At 35.5% G+C, this 21,680-nt stretch overlaps 1 long non-coding RNA gene across 1 annotated transcript; it reads left to right on the top strand.

The window, feature by feature from the left end:
* Window positions 1-235: 235 nt before the first annotated feature.
* On the top strand, window positions 236-9,744 carry LOC138241735 (uncharacterized). Its single transcript, XR_011190999.1, has 3 exons — window positions 236-320; window positions 1,914-1,986; window positions 6,893-9,744. It is a non-coding gene; the product is annotated as an uncharacterized lncRNA (long non-coding RNA).
* The last annotated feature ends 11,936 nt before the right edge of the window (window positions 9,745-21,680 follow it).

Raw genomic sequence — 21,680 nt, 5'->3', positions numbered from 1 at the left:
CCACTGTAAAGCAAAAACAATTTTACAAAATAATAATCAGAATTCTGATATACACATCTTCACTACGTACACAACTAAACAATTAACATATTATTTCCAATAATAAAATATCATACTCCTTTTATGTACATTAATGTTGTTTAAGAAAATACTATCCCCTCTTAATGGTATCTTCTTTCATTTCAATCCACGCATGCGCAACCCTGAAACAGGCACTACTAAGCCAGCCCCTATTGCCATGCCAAAGTTTGGGTCCTACAGGTTGTGGGAGAAACCATTTTGCCGGTGAGAAATCCAAACAATTTATTTACTTGAAACACGTGAGTTGATCACCAGTTCGGTTCATTTCACTTCTAAAACAAAGAAAAACAGGTGTTTGGTTTGAGTTAATGTTTAATTTTGATTATAAGGGAACAACCATACTTTACTCTCTGTGTGCACCCACAGAGCAAGCAAAGCTATCCCTGGAATTCCAGACTAGTTGGAAAACAGAGTTATTGCCTTTGTTTAGATAGTGAAATGTTTACGTATGTGTGTGTATGTGTACATGTGGATAACCCACGAGTGTCAGATGATCTGGAAACGGGAGTCTCCATCACAACCAATCTCTTTTAAAGCTACAGTTGATCTTAGTACCATTTTTATAGACATTTAAAGTCATAAACAGATCCCTTCTCTCTTTACAATAGTGTGCACTACTATGATTATAACCCTCTTTTCCATACCACACATTCAGTTTGATTTGGTTTTAACCTCTCCTTCTTGATATAGACATTTGATGGTAGCGCTGGCTGTAACAGGCATTTCTAAAAATGTGCAAATCAATAGGTTAGATAAAAAATAATGAAGTTATGTCTATGAATATATTTCCATCATTGGAATTATTCCAATCCTTTCGGCTCTACATTCTCATCTACATCTGTAAATTTAAAGATAGACCTTGCAAAGTCAGACCTACCGTAAGTTAGCATTACACATATGACTTTTTAAATAATGTTAGATCTAGCATAGATGTCCCCAGTTCTGTATGGAAAATATTTATGTAAGAAATGAAAATAAGAAATTAAAACAAGAACTGACCACTTTTTATTTAGCAAGCTTTTATATTTTTATCTATCTTTTGTCTAGTGGTAGCTATGAGGAGAAAACAGCATTAATGTGACATCTCATGTTAGTTTGCTTGAAGAGCAGGAAAATGGATTTGATCAGTCTCTCTTGTCATATTTAATAACAAAACAATTTCCCAGTTGTGTGCTTTAGGGTGATTTTGGCTAATATTTTCAGGCAAGTTTAACCTTCTCTTACAAGTGGAGGATTGTACAGACTAAAGCCTGAAAATAGATTCGGTCAAACTACTGAAAACAAAAACAATAAAGAGTGTCGTGACAGTTTCATGACTGTGGAAACAGCTCCCTGACCACAGGCTGCTTACACAAAAGAATAACAAAAATAAATCCAATCATTGCCGATAAGAAGATACACTGTAAAGGCAAAAAAGATACAGTGACAGATGATTCTTAAAAAGCGTATTTGAGCCAAATGGTACCATAAGGGACTTACTAGTAATAATGGAAATCCAGACATTTTTCTATATGACAGATTATATGCGCATTGTGTCTTTTTTTCCATGTTGTCATTCTCTTAAGAGCTGGTTTATGCTGACCACACATTTGTTACAGGGTTAGAAGGAAATAACTGAATCAGAAACTCCTGACTAAGCGCCTTAATGTTTTCAACCCTCAGTTTGGACTCCACGCTGATCTTTATTGATTTTATGAATCTACAGAACATTTGATACAGCAGTGTGAGAACCTACAAACCAAAAAACAAGATCAGGCAAACTGTAATGTCAATTGACTTTAAGAAGAGTATTTAATCATACAAAGCTTGATTTTTTTTAAATGTATGTGCAGAATGGTATTGACTGGTAAAAATGCGTCGGAGTTTGTACAGATGGTGCCAGAGTGATGACAAGCCGACACCGAGGTATAGTTGCATGAACTGCTGACATATATTTTAAGGACTGGTTTGAGATTTCTGAAAACATACTAAATCAGCATGTTTTATTGTTTGTTTTAAATATTTAGATAAGTCCCTTTGACATAAAGCTTAGAAATGTATATTAATGGTGACAATTAAAGCCTGGCCTGCATTCTAAACATACCACGACTGTGGAATCTGTGGATTTTTTTCAGGCTATAACTTGTACCAGATCCATATAAATCATATTTTAGTGCCTTAGGTCTGTGCTCTGACATTACATCCTAATCTTACAGCGTGTAGGCCTAAAGGCAAATCCTGGTAACAAATGATTGTAGAAGTAAAGTATTTATGCACTAAGACTGATAAAATGTCATGCTATATTCACCCGTAATTGGATTATGAATGACCATATTCTATCCCATAAATTAAGAAGCTGCTAATTCTATCCAATGGATACTCTGCCATGTTGAATACAATCATTTTAAATGGAGGTACTGTAGCATTGCTTTGCTTATTAGAAACATAGTGCTTAAAGCAGATTTAACCTTTGTAATATTTTGTATTTGTAGTGGCTCCTCCTAAACTAAGTGCATCTTTAATGAGGTTTCTGCATATCTGCCCCTTAATACACACTTTAAACTGTTAGATATCACTTAACAAAAAAGAACCCTATTAAAAACATGTTAATCCCAAAATGAGATTCATTAAAGTACTTCAATTTTAATGAACATGATGTTTCTACTACCTACCTTTTTCTGAAAACGTAAAAATAATTTAATATTCTGAATCAAGACCTTTTAAAACATTGTATTTATTACAAAATTGAGCTATATTTACTTGGTAACATTGATTATAAGCTTTTCAGAAAAATGTGTTATTATCAGATTAAATTGTTTATACATTGATAGGATTAAGGAAAATATCTCTACAGTTGCAGTGGACCAAAGACAAGTGCAGTCAATCATATAACAAATTAAACTTAAAGAAACAGTTTAATCGTTAATCAGTGTTAAGAAATTTAGTCCTGAAATGTCAGAATCTTCTTTACTATAAGTATTATAGCTTGATTTACTTCAGCCTATGACCTGCAAACAGATGGCATCCTAATTATTAATTAGGCTATATAAGATGTATGTTGAAGTTGGATATTGCAGGCTGATGAAAGTTATTTATCACATCATAAATGAGGGGTGCAATAAAGATATTGGATTTCAAATGAAGGCATTAAACACCATGTGTCTCTTCTTGCAATAGATGATGTATTTTAAGGTTTCACAAGGTTCAATATGTACATACATATACTGTACATATCCACACTCACATGCACATACATACTGGAAACTAAACGTTAATTATCGGTCAACTGTAGATCTGATTAAAGCTAACTAGTCTTACATTCTGTTATCTGCATGATGCCTTTTAATTAATCAACCAGTGATTTCATCCATCCATTTATAATTTAATTAAGGAAGCAACATAAGTTTTTTTACTCCAGCAGAAGCTGTTGCAGTAACTGCTTGTATATGATAGCAACAGGTTACCTGTGTCAGACCTATTAAATGTGTTTTTCCTGAGGTTTGGATTCAGATTTAAAGCACAAGAACATCTTCAGTTTCTGAGGTAACACAAACAAGGCAGGCACTTTTTTTGGAGGGCTGTTGAATGTTTATTTTTAGCACCACACACTCTAGCTCTGAAGAACATTCTCTCAGTCCTCTGTGATTATGTATGTTGCTTATAGTTGGCACCCCTGGGCAAAACTCTGTTCTGAATTCAGCATCTGGCTTGGGCTGGATAAACTACTCAGAATCAAGAATAATGTCATAACATCTTAAAAAATCAATTTTAGTGCTAGAGCGCTAATAAACCTTTTAATCACTTTTTTTAAATAATCATGTACATAGAACATAAATATAGAGCACACCTGATGTTCCACATGTTGGATTTAAACATGTTTTCTTTAATTTTTTATATCACTGTAGTAGAAATGGTTATCTGTCACAGTACAAATTCATAAACTTCATTTAAGAAAAATGGTAATTTTCAATTCCTTTCATTTTCCCTGCATGTAAATAACACTGATCAAGCAGAATATTTAAAATCATCTTCTTTATTTGGTCATATTTTATGTGAGTCTGCTGAACACTGTAGGTACAGTATGCCAACAAACTTTTGTTATAAATATTTCATTTTGGATTTGGTCTATTCTGTTTCCCCATTTAAATAAGACAGATGCAAAAAAGCCTTTTTTTCCTCTCACTGCGAGTGAGTTCTTATGTCAGATGTACAAAGCTGCTGTTTCTATCTTGTCATTTTTACTGCCATGTGGCAGGCGTACCTCCAAATCATTTTACTACCACTAGTGAGCCCCTACTCTACTACTCTACAGTAATAAGCAGGGGCTCTCTAACCCTGGTCTTGGGTATTCACCAATTTATAAAGGTTTAAAAAGGGAACAATATAATTCAGATCAGTCGAGAAGGTTGTGTGATTAATTTAATTTAAAGATCATTTGGGATCAACATTAAGAACCTTTGGGTATCTTAATTGATCAATGATTTACAGCTGCTCCTGATCTTTAGAAATGTATCACCTGTAAAGAGTAACAGGATTGGGACTCTCCAGGACTAGGGACTAGGGTTTTAGACGCCTACTCTAGAGAAGGAGAATAAACTTTGACACCCCTATTCCATTCCACTACACGTTTTGCTGCAGCAGTTAATCCTTGATGATCAAAGTTATCTTTAGCATCTGAGTTAATTTAGCAATTAAGGATCAATTCAGTGCTTAACTTATTGGAAATTTAAAAGTCAAAGTAATAGCATTGAATGGAAGTGCTAACGCTGACTACCCCTGTTCTAGAATCCCAGTCCAGCAGGTTTTACAGGTGTCTTTTGATTATTACCTGCTCCAGAACCGTGAGATAATGTAAGTGAATAATTAGCTTGATTAATTAGCTGCATGGAAGGCATTGAAGGCATTGTGGTTCTCAGGGACTGTAATTAACTAAGTCTGCTCTAGGAAGAAATTGCCAGCTTAATTCACTGTACTGTTGCTACTTTTTAACAATCACGCTTGTGGTTCATTTAATAATCAGGTGGGCTCAGGCCTTTGTGATTTACACTTGTAGTTTAAGCTACTGCTTGGATAAATGTGAACTGTTGGGCATTTTATCTGTAATACTTTTTTGTGAACTGAATCAAACCTCAGTGAGAACGACTGCATCATTTAATATGAATCTAAAGCACACTGAGCAATTCTGGGGATAGATGAGCTTCACCCCTCACAGCTGTTCACCCTGGTGTAACAGCAACAAAGGCCCCCAGAATCTGAGATCTGAGAGCATGCATTTCCTGTGAATTTCAAACACATGCAGTAAAAGAGCGTCATGGAAAGAAGAGTTATACAAAGTGGTGAATATTTCATTCAGATCATGTAAGGGTGAGAGGGAAATTAGCCCATTAATCCTGTTAAATATCTTAAACCAGCCTAGGGCTAAATTATTGTAAAGAACAGCCAATCTAGTAACTGGACAACATTTCCTCATATCTGGATGAACTACAGTATGAATGCATTTCAAAAGTGCACTGGGGAAGAAATATAATTACCTAAACTTTTATCTTTGAGTCGGTCTGTCGGAACCCATTACACTGGTGACTTGTACATTTATAATACAATCTGTTACAGTCCCATTGACCAGGGAGAGAAAGCAAAACTAAGAATGCAGTGGTCAGTATTCCAAAGAAGTGGACTGAAATTAATGTCAAATCAATTGGTTTGAGGAACACCTGAAAAAAAATCAAGATTAGGGCTAACTAGACCAGACATCTCATCAACACACAAAGTGTGCCATATGTGAAGGTACTGTACCACCAGGTCTCCATTGACTGGTTTAATTTCTTTGCACCAAGCTCAGTTTGTCTATACCCCTGCTGGATCTGCTTGTGTGGTTTTGTGTGCAAGAATCTATTTTATGTCTTGGTTGAATGCTTGACTGAACTGGGATTGCTGCAATAGAAAGCATCAGCTGGCAAAAGCTTCCTGCTAATGAAGTCTCCAAGGACTGTTACTTTCACCTCTTACCCTCTCTCTGTTCATGTATTTATATGACTGCAGGTTGAGCACCACTTTTTTACACAGGTGCTATGAAAGACGTGTCCATCGCAGAACACTTAGTACACTATCATGATCCTTATTGTTATATAAAAAAGAGAAAAGAAATAGATGCCACTGTCTTAGTCTTCCAGCACTAATTACATAAGAATGGTCAAAGAGTATCTAGGCCTCTCCAAATTTCTAATTGGTGACTAGTGTCACTGGAAATATAAATGGATTTCCTTCTTTAAGCAGGCAGAATTGCTAAACTCACCTTGAAACCTGTGCTTTAAATTACCTGTTCTGGGTTTTAAATATCATATAAAATTTGCACATGTACATAATTGTAGTGTCTTACAATCTTTATGTCCTGAAATTACTGTGCATTTTGTTTGGCAACAGACACATTAGAAATGTTAATTAGAAATAGAAATGTTAATAACTCATGGCCGCAGTAGACCAATTCAGTGCAGAAAATTCAATATCCTAACCCACATTCATAACCTTTTACTCCAATACATCCTGCCTACACTTATTGTTACTACACTGGTATTTGTCATTGGTTAACTCTGATGCATACCTGCTTCAGACCTAAAGACAGACTGCAGCGTTTTCCTATGCCTTCATGATTGACAATATGTGTATTTCAGAAATTCACCAAGGGATCCTAGTAAAAATACCTGGTACAATGTACTTGTCATGATTGTAATCCCTCCTCTTAAGGGCGCTCTGGCCCTTTCGTATTTTAGTTGATTACATGCACCTGCCCCCTGTTCTGTCTCCTTATTTAAGCCTGGCGCTCTTGCTATTCCAGACTCAGCACTGGGAGATGGACACCCGGAAGTCCGCCTACCTGCGGGTCCAGGAGAGACCCGACAGCATAAGCTTTATCATGCCGTCCTGACCATCTGAGTCCGGGGCACGGAGCGCCTGGACTCGTCATCCTGGTTTTATTCCCTGTCCCTGTTCCGGATCCCGTTCCGGATTTTAACTGTGTGTTATGGGAGCTGGTCCAGGCTCCTGTGAAGTGTAGTTCAGGACCCTATGCAGACAGTATAATCCGGAATCTTGGTTGGATCCTCCGGTTTTGGACTTTGGACTGCGCCCCGGATTCCCCCTTTTGGACTGCCTGAACTTGTTTGCCATCGCCACGCCCCCTGAGCACTGGATCACTGTAGTCATGCCCCCCCTGTCTGTCAACCCGTCCTGATCCTCTTCGTCTCCTCCCTTGATGTCCTTCTCCACTCACTTCCAGATTATCCTGTCCGCATAGGGTTCTGAACTACGCTTCACAGGAGCCTGGACCAGCTCCCGTTACAGTAGTAACCTAATTCAAAACTTGATTTGGTCTTTATCCCCAAATTCTGTTTCTGTACTATCCCTTGTCTTTTGAAGGAAAATTTTCAGAGTAAAAACATTCAAGACACGGAGAACCTGCTGTTGAATATAGTGTGTATAGGGTCTCCTGTTAATGTATTTGCCATGACATTTGTTTCATTATAGCTCTATTACAGTTTCTATTAAACCACAGCTGAATAACCGCTGTTAAATACAAATTTTACTTTTAAGGTTAATGAACTGTGTACTTTGACACTGTAATCTTTTTATGTACTTTAAAACTAGAACTCCACTAATTGTTTGATTTAATCTCTTTTGTTCTTACCCCATTAAACTAAAAGCCTTTTGGTTACACACTAGTTTTTATTTACAACTACAACATGTTTTATACTTAGAAAAGCACTTACAATCTAGATTGAGAATAACCAATACTTTACGTTGTATTGAGAAACACATACTGTACATAATACACAGGAGTTCACGAAGTAAGATATATGCAAATATAGTATCAATTTTTAGAAAACAAATGTGGATATTTTTAAAATGTGCTGCTCTTTACTGTTTTTCCATTTATAAATTGAAAAGTGAATGGAAGCATACTGTGTGTGTAGAATTGTAGAAGGCAGTAGAAGTTGTTTCATGTTTTGAATGCAAAAACCTGTGCACCAGTTCACTGTACCATTTGTAAAGTGTCGCTGCCATAGACAGGAAGCAGCAACACATTTTAGTAGAATAAATGCAAGAGCAGGCAGATAAAATGGACAAGCCACTGTGTGTGCAAGCAGCATTGCTTTCAGCAAATGAGACAGTGATAAACACAGGCAAGCTTGGAACAAGCAAACACAGCTCAGGATGTATCCAAAAACAGGCGAGGTCCAAGCTGGGTAAACAAGGAAGCACAGCACAAGCACAAACACAGTGAGAGCTGGAGAACCTGAGAACTCAGGAATTCAATGTGAAGCTGGGGATGTAGCAAACTCTATGACAGAGATCTTAGGGACATGCCAGATCATGGCTTATATAGTTTGAAACACCTGAGGCGGGCATGGCGGATAATTGCCTCCAGGTGGTACAAGACTCCTGTCGAATTAATTATCTTGGTAACCGGTACTGAATGACAGGTGCCTGGCAATTGTGTAGATACTAACTCACCCTGTCACTCATCCAGGGTGATGAGCATGACATTGTCATGCTGACACCAAATGCTAATGCAACACTTTTTATATGTACCAAACCACTTCTTAAAGGTTACTGATGAAAATTATTTGAATCCCTGAAAATGCTGGACAGTCTCAGTACTTAAGCACAACATAGTCAGCGTAAACCACAGAACTGAGCAAGTCAAGCAACAATTCTAGATTCTAGATATTATATTTACATAATTCTTAGAATTTTACATTATTTTGAAGACCCTCAAAACCTGTTTAGCCCATAATGAAGTAGGCTTCAAACATTTTCCATTTCCAGTTCCAATAGCAGACCCTATATTTCTTTACATTGTTGTCTTTTTCATTTAGCTCTCACCAAATTTTAAATTCTCAATTTTTTTCTTGTCCCGCACCTCAGTAATGTCTCCTGTGCTGTAATCCTGGAGGATGACTGTAAACGTGTCCTTGTGTCCCACCCACCCATTAAACCATTCACCTTTTACCTTTTGACATATTGCAAGCACCACAGCCCCTGACCAATAGGTGGAGAGACGCACATTGATACCACAGACATCAAGAATTTCTCACGCATCACTGTTGACTGGACAGTTGAGAGTCCTGGCTGACTAAACCCTGCCTTTGCTTGGTGCTCTTCTGCAGTCCAGGGTGTGGCTGTATCGCTCCGACCCATGACTTCAGGGTCATAGAGCATACATAGATATTTTAAAGGTAAAGAAAATCAAAGCTTTAGCTCCATAAAGCCTTTCAAATGTTCCTTTCTAAAGAGAACCATATCTGTAGGTTTTTATCTGCTGGTTGAGAGTGGGTTGCACACAAGTTTTTTATTTCAATAAGCATCATTAGACATGATGAAATGCAGCTGTGTCTCACAGCCTGGTGGTTGCTAATGTTTTTAAAGATGAAACGGTCTCAGCAGCCCAATGCATCCAGGTTTTGACCAGAGGGTTTCAGTTCTAACACCTGCCAGGAGATAAGGATGCGCTGGAATGATAATTCATCTATACACATACAGTACCATGCATGAAAATGATTTCTTTTCTCTTTTTTGTAAAGCGGTTTGCAATTCTTACTATAAATTATTTGCTTCTGAAAAGAGCGAAACTGTTCAGTTCATATACTCAATTTCTAAGAAAGAAGAATAAATACAACACTTGCACAAGCTTTATGTCTATATTACTGGGTAAAATAAAAGCAGAAAGCAGATAAGTTAATAAACCACACTATAGTGTGTACCAGATAGTTAGCATAAATTCAGTCAAATGTATAAGCAATTGAAAAATAATTTAGGCTTGCATTTGTGAGAACAGCTTGATCCTGACTCCTAATACTGTATGTCAGAGTTTTTTTTTGCATTATTGAAACATTTCTTCTTCAAGACATATTTGAATCCATTTGATATTTCTTGTATATAGAACAAAACAATGTTGACAATGAAATAATTGAAAGTGTTTAAACACTGAAAATTAATGCTAGATTACATGGCATGTCTGTAGCTAGGCAATTGTCAGTGCAGTATTCTCCTTTCTTTTAAAGAAATAAACTATATTCTGCATAATAATGATAAGTAATAGAGTATTTAGATTGACTTCAAAGAAAAAAACACCTAGAAACAGTAATACTAGAACCAAGCCACTTATGGCATAAAACTGAAGGCTTTAGATATTCTATTCTTTACCCTTGACAGAATATAAAGCAAACAGTTAATCATAAAAAATTAATGCTGAACATCATGTGAGTCCTAATTAACATATTAAGAGGATATTATATTTGAAAAAGAAAAAAAAACAGTATTTCAAGGTAGCAAAATACATGTAACTATTTTATGCATCATGTTAATTTAGCATTATCTTAATTGATGTTGATATTATTTCTTTTCTTGGATATAATAGAAACCAGTATCTAAATTTGTAGATATATAACATTCTGTTATGCTTCAGGGTAGTATTCTTAAAGGAGTCTTAACACAGAAAAGGTGATGGCCTTTTTTGATTATTATCAAACCTCTGAAGCAAAGCTCCTGTATACCACATCTCAAAACCTGCCTGGATTTAATCCAAAGTGATTCCAGTAAAACAATGTCTTTGTGGTCATTAGCCTAGCAAATTGTCAAAGAAAATAATCTTTAGATGAGCTAAACAAAAATCCTATTACTGTACCTTCTACACAATATACATGTTTATACAGACTTCCAGTATGGGATATATTCCCTGCACTTTCCCTGCTCTGCACTTTTATTCTTGGTGTACACTATATCAGCTTCAACTCCCGATTTAGCCAGTCTGGTAACTTAAATCTCATTAAGATCTAAAAGAAGTACAATGGCACTGCTGACTCACAGCTCTGGATTGCTGGATATTATTCCTGTCTGCAGTCCACCACTTCCTTCACCAACCTTCTTCCATGAGAAAGGGAGTGGACACTTCTCACTACTTTGCCCAGACAAAAGTGGATGTTGTGCCTCTCTGGTTGCAGCGATGGATTAAGACCTAATGAAACACTTTTGGAGGGACCTGAATACAGTTCTTTTGGTTAAATATATCAGATGCGTCCAGAATGGATCTTGAAAATTGCAGGATTTAGGACCAAACAGTTTTCTGTCCTTTGAGTGTACTTAGTTGAGTTTTGAATGAAATGTATGAGCAAAGTGTGTTTTAAGTATGTGTAAGTTTAAAATTAGTATCCTATTTTAGCTGTGAGGTATTGACAATGACAGTTTTTCTGAAATGTTTCTTCTGTGTAAATTGGTGGGTGTCGCCTTAGTTTATTCATGCCTCAGCGACTCCAGTTAAATCAGTAACACTTCCCTGGATTTGCTCATTAATGGAACGTTATTCTATTGAAAGCATATTCAATATTACTGACTAAAAAGATTATAATTTGAACTCAGTGTAGAGTATTAATTTTCACAAAATATGTGATCAAGTTAATGCTAGCATTGATTTTTTGTTTATGTTGTCAAATACCGTTGTATGTAAACTGTTTATCAGGAGGCTGAATTGCAGTATTATTACTTGACCATTCATCCAAGTTCTTGAATATTATCTAAGTTAATAGTTGAAAAGAGAAGTTCTCAGATGACATGCATTTTCAAATTTTGGGGGTGGGCATTATTACAAAACAAAAGGAAACTTCTTGCTCCATTTCATCTGTTATTAAAATCCATAGTTTCCCTTTTTCCCTGACAGCGAGGTTTGCATTTCATAGCCTGTGAATTCCAGTTGTTGTACAGCATCTTACAGTAATTTCTTGTTTTAGTTTTCAGTTTACTTTCTTCCAACATTTTTCAGTTTGCTTAATTGAACAGTATAAACAGTTCTTCATTGCACAGCACGTAGGCAGAACAGGCTTGTCTCATTTGAAGCATAGCATTTACAGAACTAGAGAAATTCCCAACAATACTTTTAACAGTATTTTTTCTTTGCTTTAAAACCATTCAGCCAAGTAATGACGAAGTATTGAGGTAAACCGACAAATTTTAAGAGAAGTATCCCTAGTAGTATCCCAGATACCCCCCCCCCAATAAAAATAAAAAGTAAAGACTCAAAGTTTTTAATGCTATCATTTAATTTGTTAAAAACTGGTTTTGACCAGTATTCCCTGATTAGTAGTTTAGCTGAATTTAAATTAGCTGTAATTAACCAAACTTTTTGTAATTAAAAGAGACAAATTATTTGAAAATCCTAAGTGACTGCTCTGTAATGATGAATAAATGAAGGACCTTAATGTGCAGTTGTTTAATAGGTGACGTTATAAAGCATCGATGTTCACATAGATCATCGACAACACTGCATTTGTCAGCCAAATGAGTTCTTGGATTTGCACACTATAATGCAACATAATCAAGTTCTAATTTATCAATTAAAATAATTACAGAGCAGATCCAATTTAATTAAAACGTCAAAGCATGGAGGAGTTAGTCATGCATTAATTGGGCTTTGATGTGTCTTGGTTTTGCTTGTACATTTTTTAACTGCTTTCGACGTGATGGAAGACTGGGAAAAATGGGAATAACAGGGTGAGATGGTCATATGCATTGCAGCCGACCTAACCTACCATTAAAAACCAGCACTAGACAAGTGAAATGTAATGCTTCATGACATTATCACTGGGGGGTTGGCTGCACATCAGTGGACACTAATGAACTGCTGCTGTCAGGAGCAAGAACCTAAGACACAATTGACAGGATGTGGTTATCAGCTGTGTTGTAACATATCAACAGGAAAAGCAGTGCCAAGTGGCAAAATAAAGAGTGTGTGATGCAGAACCCCTCTCAGGGCCAGAGATCCAATAAGTTCTGCTCATGCTGTGACTTGTTTTGTTCTCTTCATTCATCCTCTGCTGAATCCACTTTTATAGCGTGAACTGCAAACCGTCTCCAGTTTTGAAGTTTTTAAATCTTAAAGAAACACCAAAGGAAGAGAATAGCCAGAAACACTGGACTAACGTGTCACTTCCTAAGAGCTTAGCCCCACAAAACAGCACTTGTGTCACAAGTCTTTCCACAGACGGAGTCAATGAAGGCTTTTAGGAGCAGTCGCGAAGGCCTGTTGTGTGCTACTACTCTCCAAACTGGGAAATGTCGGAGACGAGGAATCTCAGCGGCAGCCAAGGGCTCTTGTCAGACCAAGGAGCTGGCTCATGAAAGTCCTTCATTTTGTGTGCCCTGCGGCGGGGAGTGATGTCCTGACCAAAGATACAGGGAGGTGGAGAGTTAACATGATGCTTTTGTGCTCAGTGCCTTATTCACTGGAGAGGTCAACAACCTGTATTTGATTAAGAAGCAAATTAGGATTGTTTTCTTAAGGAAAAAGTAAAGCTTGGAGCACACCTGTAGAAGGCCTACAGCCAAAATCTAGTGTTTCTTTTCTTCTGTTTTCAGCATGGAATAAACTTTACTTGTTCCTTTGCAGCCTATGCATGCTGACCCAGCTCCCTACTTGAACTACTTGTTTTCTTAATTTTCACATCTTAAATGAAATAGATAAACCCTGAAACATTATTAAAATACAGTATATACATTTAAGCTACTTTTGAAAGTATTTTCTTGAGAAATGAATCAATTTGGAACAGCTGGATTTTTTTCTTCATTTTTGCAGCTATTTCATTTTTGTGTGACACTTTTAAGAGCTCGAAAACTGTAAATCTGTCAGTAATAATGCACATCAAAATAATGTTACTGTATTGAATGTCCCATATCAAAACAAGATGAAATAATTACAGAAAAAAACATAGAATAATGTGACCTTTTAACAGAGCATACTTACAGTGTAATTACTCCTTAAATGTGCTGTCAGATTTGTGTGAATTATATGGATACATGAGGTTAAAAAAGTGAATTCTTAATTATATTACAATAACTGAACTAATATAAAATTGAGTCTTAGCTAAAGTGATTTCCATGTGAAACGTGATGACCTCATTTGTATGTGTGAGCCTGTTACAAGGTGAAGTAATTGTACTGGAACCTGGATAGTGTTGAATTTCTGAAGCACTAGGAGGTCTGTCCTTTTTTGCATAAGGGAATTCTCCCCTTGTCTTGATCTGATGCTGAGAGATTCCAGAGACACTGTGATTAAATCCCTGCAGAGCAGAGCTGTGCATGACAAGTGTACCCCATTTCATGTCTCCATGGTGCATGGAGACCACGATACCATTCTTTGAATAAGCCGTCTGTCTTTCTAAGCAATTTACACTTGTTCAATATTGCAATTTCAATTGGTTAAGAGAAAAAAAGCTCTGCTTTTTTCCTTGCTATTAAAATCATTCCTTTAAATGCCGTTCTTTCTAAAAGCTATGTCTTTTATAACCGCAGCTGCTTTGCATGTTGGATCTTGCAAAGTTAATAGCATCTGAAACATTTATTCATATAGGAACAAGCAGAGGTTAATTCAATGCCGAAAAATAGAAACATACTCTCAGCCTGGAATTAACCTCTGTGCTATTTTGCATCTCACAGAATGGCACAGCTCCCCATTCGATTGTACTTCTATATAAACTGTTAATTAAATTAACAAACAACTAGGCTAATTAAAATGTGTAGCCTAGTGTAAGCAAGTCTACAAGAATGACCTGCGATATTTTGAGTCAATAGTAATTTTATTGGTAGAAAAGAAGTAATAAGGTTTCTGTTTGATCTACTACATTGTTCCTTTTTGTTTGAAGAGAATGACACAATTTGTCGTGTTGTTTCCTAATAAAAATAATTGTGCTGAACACATATCTACAGGTAAATTCTCATTATAGGTGAGTGTCATATCTATTTTGGATAAATGAACTAAAAGTAAGCTACTTTATGTTATTTTGAGTTTGTAATCTGATGTCTGATAAGAAGGAGTAATGGGATTGTGTAATAATAATATAGTTATTTAAAGCAATAACTATAAAATTGTATTCAATTTGTGATGAAAATCTCCAAAAAGTAATCTACGTAAAATATTTTCTTTTTCAGAGTAGTGCATCTGCTTGTATTGTATATTGATATCATTAAAAAATACCATAGTGTGAATCCTTAATGCACCGTCATTTATGACAGCTTTATGACGACAAAGAATTACAGGTAAAAGTTTACTCTCAGAGGTTTTGGTTATGATTAGGGACAGATTAATGCCTGTAAATGTAATAACACTGTAATGACATATGAGGTAATCTTGCTGTATTTAAACTGATTAATTATGGACATTATTATTGTGCAGGTGGTAACTCTTAATCAATGTAAAATGCTATGGGTGTCAAAATAAACTTTACAACCACTGAAGAAATGAGACAAGTGAGATAAAGCAGGTCAATACCCCATTGCCCCAACACATGCATTTGTTTACTCAATGGCTGACATTTACATAACAGGCCAGACATGACTTCTGAATGACAAATGCTCCTCTGAAACCATTAACACCATCACAGAGACTGAAAGGAAGAGGAGCAATAAATTGGAGCCCAGCCTGTAGGGAGACAAAGCAATGAAACCAGAAGAGCAAAGTCAGTGATATTGACAGAAAACATTCAAAGCAAAAGAGGCAGGACCTGCAACAACCATATTATCACAAGGATATGACAAGGAAAGATTTGTTCTTTGATATAAAGTAAAGTACACGATAATTATTGACAAATTGGTCTTGTTTACATTGGGGTCTTCTCAATTGTCCTGATAAGTAAAACATTTCAATATTGGAAAGTGGCCTGCTTTTATTTTTGTATTCAATTGACTTTGTTATTGTCTACTACAGTATGTATTTTTTAACGTTTAGTCATATAATTTGACATATTTCAGTGTAAAAACATTATCAAAGTCACCATTTTTTAAGGAAGACAAATCTAGATCTGAATGTATTGGTGTAATTGCAACATCCTTCTTTGATTTATTACCATGGCAAAAATAATGGCAGTGATAATTTGACTCTTTATTGCACAGCCAGTAAAATATATGCTAAATCAATGTCAGTAATTTGCCTAGTTAGGGTAAAATTTGGCAGATATTAAAAAAAAACAGGCTCTAGGAAACATTAAACTGGAACACTTTGAGCAACTTAAGGCCATTATGCTTGCTGGAAAATTGATTTCTTAAGCAGTTATTTTGTTAGTTTCTGCTGTTTTGTGCTTTTTAAAATAAAATATCCTCTAAAACCGACAATGACAAGCAATAACTGACAATGATTGATGTCCATTTGTCTTTAAAAGGGAAAATAAAAATAAAAGTTTTTCTGTTATCCTAAAGTCACTACCCACCTTTTTAATCTGAAGTTTTCTCCAGAGCTCTCTGAAAACTTTTATTTAACACAAACACTATATGGCTTTTCATCTGTAATTGATTTTTCCCTTCATTTAATTCCAAATGAGGACATTGACTATAAATATATTGGTGTGAATGCAAAAATATTATAATATTCCAAATAAGATACTTTTTAGGAAACCTTCAATTTCATCTCATAGAAGTTGGTGCTTTCTGACTTCAGATCATATTACTTCCAAGCCACACAATGGAAAAGGCCTCACTGTATGAATTCAATTTTCATTACCCTGTAATAAATGCAGTGCAAATCCTAGGAGGCTGCACTAGTGAAAAATAAATCTGATATATGAATAAACGATGTCTCAGGGGAAAATATTCTTCTTTTGTGGTGAAGATTGACTTCTTCATGATGGGCCACATCAGCCATGAGGAAATAAAACAGAAATAGAAACTGCTGTTGAAGAAGAGCATAAAGAGTACATTTCCATCAACTAATCCAAGGACTGTATATAAAAACATATATTGTATGCAGTGAGACTGCTAGCTATCAGATTCCTCCAGAGGCTAGCACTTTTATAATTTGAACACCAGGGGAAATAATTAATTTTCAACTATCTTTACCTCTCCTTGCCTCTCTCTCCTTCTCTTTCTTTCTGTTGACATCTGAGTCTGTGCGGTGTGTTTACTCACCTCAGTGGAGTATTTGCAGTTAATTAATAGGTTATTTGAGGAAGACCTGAAGGGAAAGTAAATATTTGTTTTCTGCCTTTCCCCTTTGTCTCCTTTTTACTTCACTTTATTCCATCCAATGATCAATATATATCCATTGATCATTTTAATTTTGTTTAATTTAAGAATTATTTTGATTCTGGCTAATAGGATCATTTGAAATTGTATGCGATCACTTTTGACAGCTGGGTTCCTAAAACACTTTTAATAATTAATAGAAGACTTCTCTATTATCTTTGCAAGCATAAAAAGGGAAACACAGGAAATGTGATGTATTCTATTTTTATTTTAGAAAATTACACATTTAGAATGCAACTTGGTCTGCTTCCAGCTCAGCCTTTTTAAAGAACTTTCAAAAGATCACCCTTCACCACAGTTTGAATTGTAATTAAATCTGATCTGACAACATCAGAGTTTGCTTATCAGAGTTTGATTAAAACTGTTACCCTCAAAACGAATTACTGTATGGGAACAATCCAACGGCTAAACGTTTTGTTAGCAAGACAATTTACTGGCTTATTTTCATAGAAAACTATTAAATAGATCATTGAGCTTTATGCTGTGAACTGTGTAACAGATGGCCAAAAATCTGCAAACAGTGTGCACAATTTTTTGCATGGCTGCAGTTGTAGATTCTGGTCTCACACTGGTATCCATGCTGTCACCTGACCCTCAGCCCCTACAGGCTTACAACTGTCTGCACAGTAGATTTTTTTAAACCAAGGCCTAATGCCTCTGCAAAGATTGGAGTGGTTAGTTTTCAAAATGTATTTCTCTGGAGATCAGCCATTGGGAACAAGCACTAGGTCCTCTGACTGCTGACCTCCAAGCAAGAAATTAATAAAACACATTGCATTGAACATGGCCCATTTGTAGATGCTGATGGCCCTTGCACAGCGTATCAGCTCCATCCATTGTCTGCATTAGTCAAAGATGAGGAGGGCTGCTTCAGAAGTCATTTCATATCTAGCGAGAGCTCCCAAGCTCTCCCACATGCACAGTTTATTGAATGTGAAGCTGTTTAAACAATCATGGCTGTTTATATCACCCTGACTTATTCAGTGTTCCCTGCCTGGCTTAGGGGAGCCAAGACATCGGTAGTGATAAACTGCCAGTGGCATTCTAATAAAAAAAAGCAAAAAAATCTTTAATAGAGAGGGTAAGAGCTGTATTAATTTGTAGATATATGTTCTATCTAAAATAACCAATAATACATATTATTATTGTAGGACTGTAAGCCCTTCATTTACTCTTCTATGGACAGCATGTTGCTCCTTTGTACTTTTTGGACAATCAGTCTGTATAAACCTATGCACATTTTGCACATATTTTATTGTTTTTACAGTGACTATGATCAGCACATTTTGCACACACCTATGTATTTATTTATTTTTATTTATTTTGTTTGTCTTTTGTTTTATAACTATTCTGATGTCTGTTCTGCTTGTCTAGGGCTGGACTGCTGTAACACAACAATTTCCCTACGGGATTAATAAAGTATTATCTATCTATATTATCTGATATAATCAATGTTTTTAATAATTAAATATAACCGAATTGTATAATACTGAAAACAAACAAATGAGTGTTAGGAAGAAGCAAGAACTGTAGCAGAGCTAGCCAGTGCCGGTCATGCAGTGCCAGATTTTCTTTCTTTCTCCAGTTATGGGGTTGGTCCCGATTACCATTTGTGATCTATTTTTACAAAGATGGCTCATGGAGTTAATGTCAGTCCGTTGTTTCTCCTTTGTTTCCAGATGTATCTTTATAGAAAATATATGTTAGAAAACTCAAAAGCAGAGCTCTTGAACAAGTGGCCCAGAAGCTGTTAGTGAAATAATGATCAATGGTTGCGTACATTTTATTTTTTATATTACACACCCTGTAACATAACTAGATCTCTTTTTTCTTTGTCAGTATTTATATTGCATTGCAAGCGTTTTAGAAGAATACTTCTTGGCTTTTTTAGTTTTTCATTTAAGGGCTGTGGAAATGCAGTCCTGCACTGGAACATATCTAAGTGGCAGCCCATTCACCTTCAAGTGGGTCACTGTAGTAGCACACAGTCACTTTTACAGTATGTTCATGATCACCGCTTTAAAGGAGCCAGTGCTAACATTTTTATATTGATTGATTTTACAAATACAGCCTTATAAACCTGACAGGAACACATTTGTTGGAATCCAAAACATGAAATTGAAATCTAACCTTGAATAACCAGGAGTGGCGACATTTGTTTTAATTATTGAACTTTAAATAATTGAAAAATGCATAGAACATGTTCAGATGTGTGGCTTTTTGGAATCAGGATCTGACCAGCCCTGTGTTAGAAGGATCTGGATTAGTTTTACTATGAACTTGTAATTACTAGTGTTACTACATACTAATAAACAGTAGTAATTGTTGAAAAAGGAGTAGCAGTATTTGCTATAGAGAATTTTATTTATAAAATGTGATATAATCATGGTATTTGTTTTACACTGATAAGAAAACATTATTTTCACCCTTTCTCCATGGCTCTGTGATGGCCTGACATTTTGCCCAAGGCGTCACGTCCTCCTGTTTCTGCCCTGTGCCCTGCGTCCTAATCTGAGCTGTTTCCCAAATAATATGATGATGTGGACAAGGTGCATCTAGCCTTTGAGAACAATGTGATCTAATATAATTTTCTATAAGAAAACATCATTAAAATACTATAAAATAAAAATAAAAGTCATCATTAAAATAAAAGTGCTTTTCAGTACTATACAATGAAGTCTTAAAAAGTGATGTCTATATTCAGTGTGTTGAATGACCCTAACCCCAGATACTATTTATAGTAAGAGAATTAAAAAGACAAATAATGCAACATATTCTTCAATAAGAAATTATGTTTCATTATTGAGCGCTAAATAATTGCCCTGTTGGTCTCGAGGGGCATTTTTACAAATCACTATGATCATTGATAGAACCTCTTGATATCAGTCATGAAAACACAAATCAAAGCTTACATTGTTCTCTTCCATAGAGATTGATGTCATCATAATCCATAGCACATTCCTCTGTTATTTAATTTCCATGAGGTTTGAAATAGAATTTTTGTGCCAAAATTTGTTTGTACTTATTCAAAGAGATTTATATGATTTGTAATTTAGAAAATATAGAACTCTGGCTTCTGATTACATTTTGTTTTAGGAATGGTTTTATTTGGCTACTTTAAAGTATTACTATATTAAGGATATTATAGATAAAAATAATATATATATATATAAAAGGAGGGTTTTCAGTCTTAAGGAATAGTCACTAAGTTACCGTGATGACAACAGGTAGTATTCTGATAGTGGATGGATAAAGTTTCATTTCAGCAAAAATAGTGTCAATGCAATTTGAATGGAAAAGCACTAATTGGCATTTTTGCTTTAAGTTATTTTTTTACATTAAAAGATTGCAAGCTATGCAGAAATCTGAATAATCACCCTCACTTTATAGTTACGGTTTTAATCATCCTGAATGTTTATAGCTGTGACTTTGTAAACCATTTTAATATCTGCTTTCAATGTGAACCCAGAAGAACAGTATGTTTCTTTGGAGTTTAATATTCCTTGCCAAGCATTTTATACCCTAGGAGTACACATTTCTCGTTAAATATCTCTTACAATATAAGTATAACACTAGTTTATGGCAACCGAATACAGAGAATGACATACTGTATTACGTGTGGCCTAATGCTGTCAAACTTTCAGAAATGTATTAACTCTCAAGTGAATGCTATCATGGAAGCGATGTCTAATATCTATTTCTGCCTCAACGTTTTTATATTCGGATTAGGGCCCTTGTAGGCTTGTTAGCAAGATGAAAGTGCATTTTGTTTTTCTTTATTCTCCTTGTCCTGAAAGTCTTTTATGCACATTTGTAAAAAAAAAAAAAAAAGTCAGATTTCCCCTATTCCATTCAGACCTCTGTTGAAATTAGGGAGTTCTCAGACCGAGTTGATTTGCTTCACTGCGGCTTCACTGCTGATTACCTCAGAGCTAGAAAGTCTCACATCTCCCAGACTTCAGCTGCTCACTCAGGGCAAAATCAAGCACTGGAGTCTATTTGTTAAGAAATGTCAGTCCTGTTCTAAATCTGGCCAAACGCACATTACTGAAACTGGCAGCTTAAAGGAAAAGGTGCAGCAATAAAGTGGAACACTTATTCCATATATGTTTTCACTCTGCATAATTTACTTACATTTTTCTATATGCATATTCACTAAATACACATTACATTAAATAGAAAAATATGCTGAATGGTAGAAAATGATACTCTAATTCTTCACTACATAAAGACTAACATAGCTTGTTAAATTAATGTATAATATATATTTCATTCAGTGCAAAACAAGCTGTTTGAGTACTGCATTCTGTAGCATCTTACTGTAGCACTCATTGTGGTAATGTTGTAGATTTGGCCTCCTCTTTTTTTATTAGTTTAATTTCATGCATTGAGATTCATTGTGCTCAATGCAACATTATCAATTAAGAAATAATTCAATTAGTGTATAACTACATTACTCTTTTTAGAAAAACAATATTGCGTGTAGCATTAATTCATGCAAGACTTGCCAGTGGTTCTGACCGCTTTCTAAACTGTTGACTTATATTTTGCTTTATAAAGAG

Source organism: Lepisosteus oculatus, chromosome 11 (genome assembly GCF_040954835.1).
Source record: "Lepisosteus oculatus isolate fLepOcu1 chromosome 11, fLepOcu1.hap2, whole genome shotgun sequence".
In the NCBI taxonomy this organism is placed as follows: Eukaryota; Metazoa; Chordata; class Actinopteri; order Semionotiformes; family Lepisosteidae; genus Lepisosteus; species Lepisosteus oculatus.
Note: the sequence above shows the minus strand (reverse complement) of the source record. Positions and strands in the feature narration are given on the sequence as shown.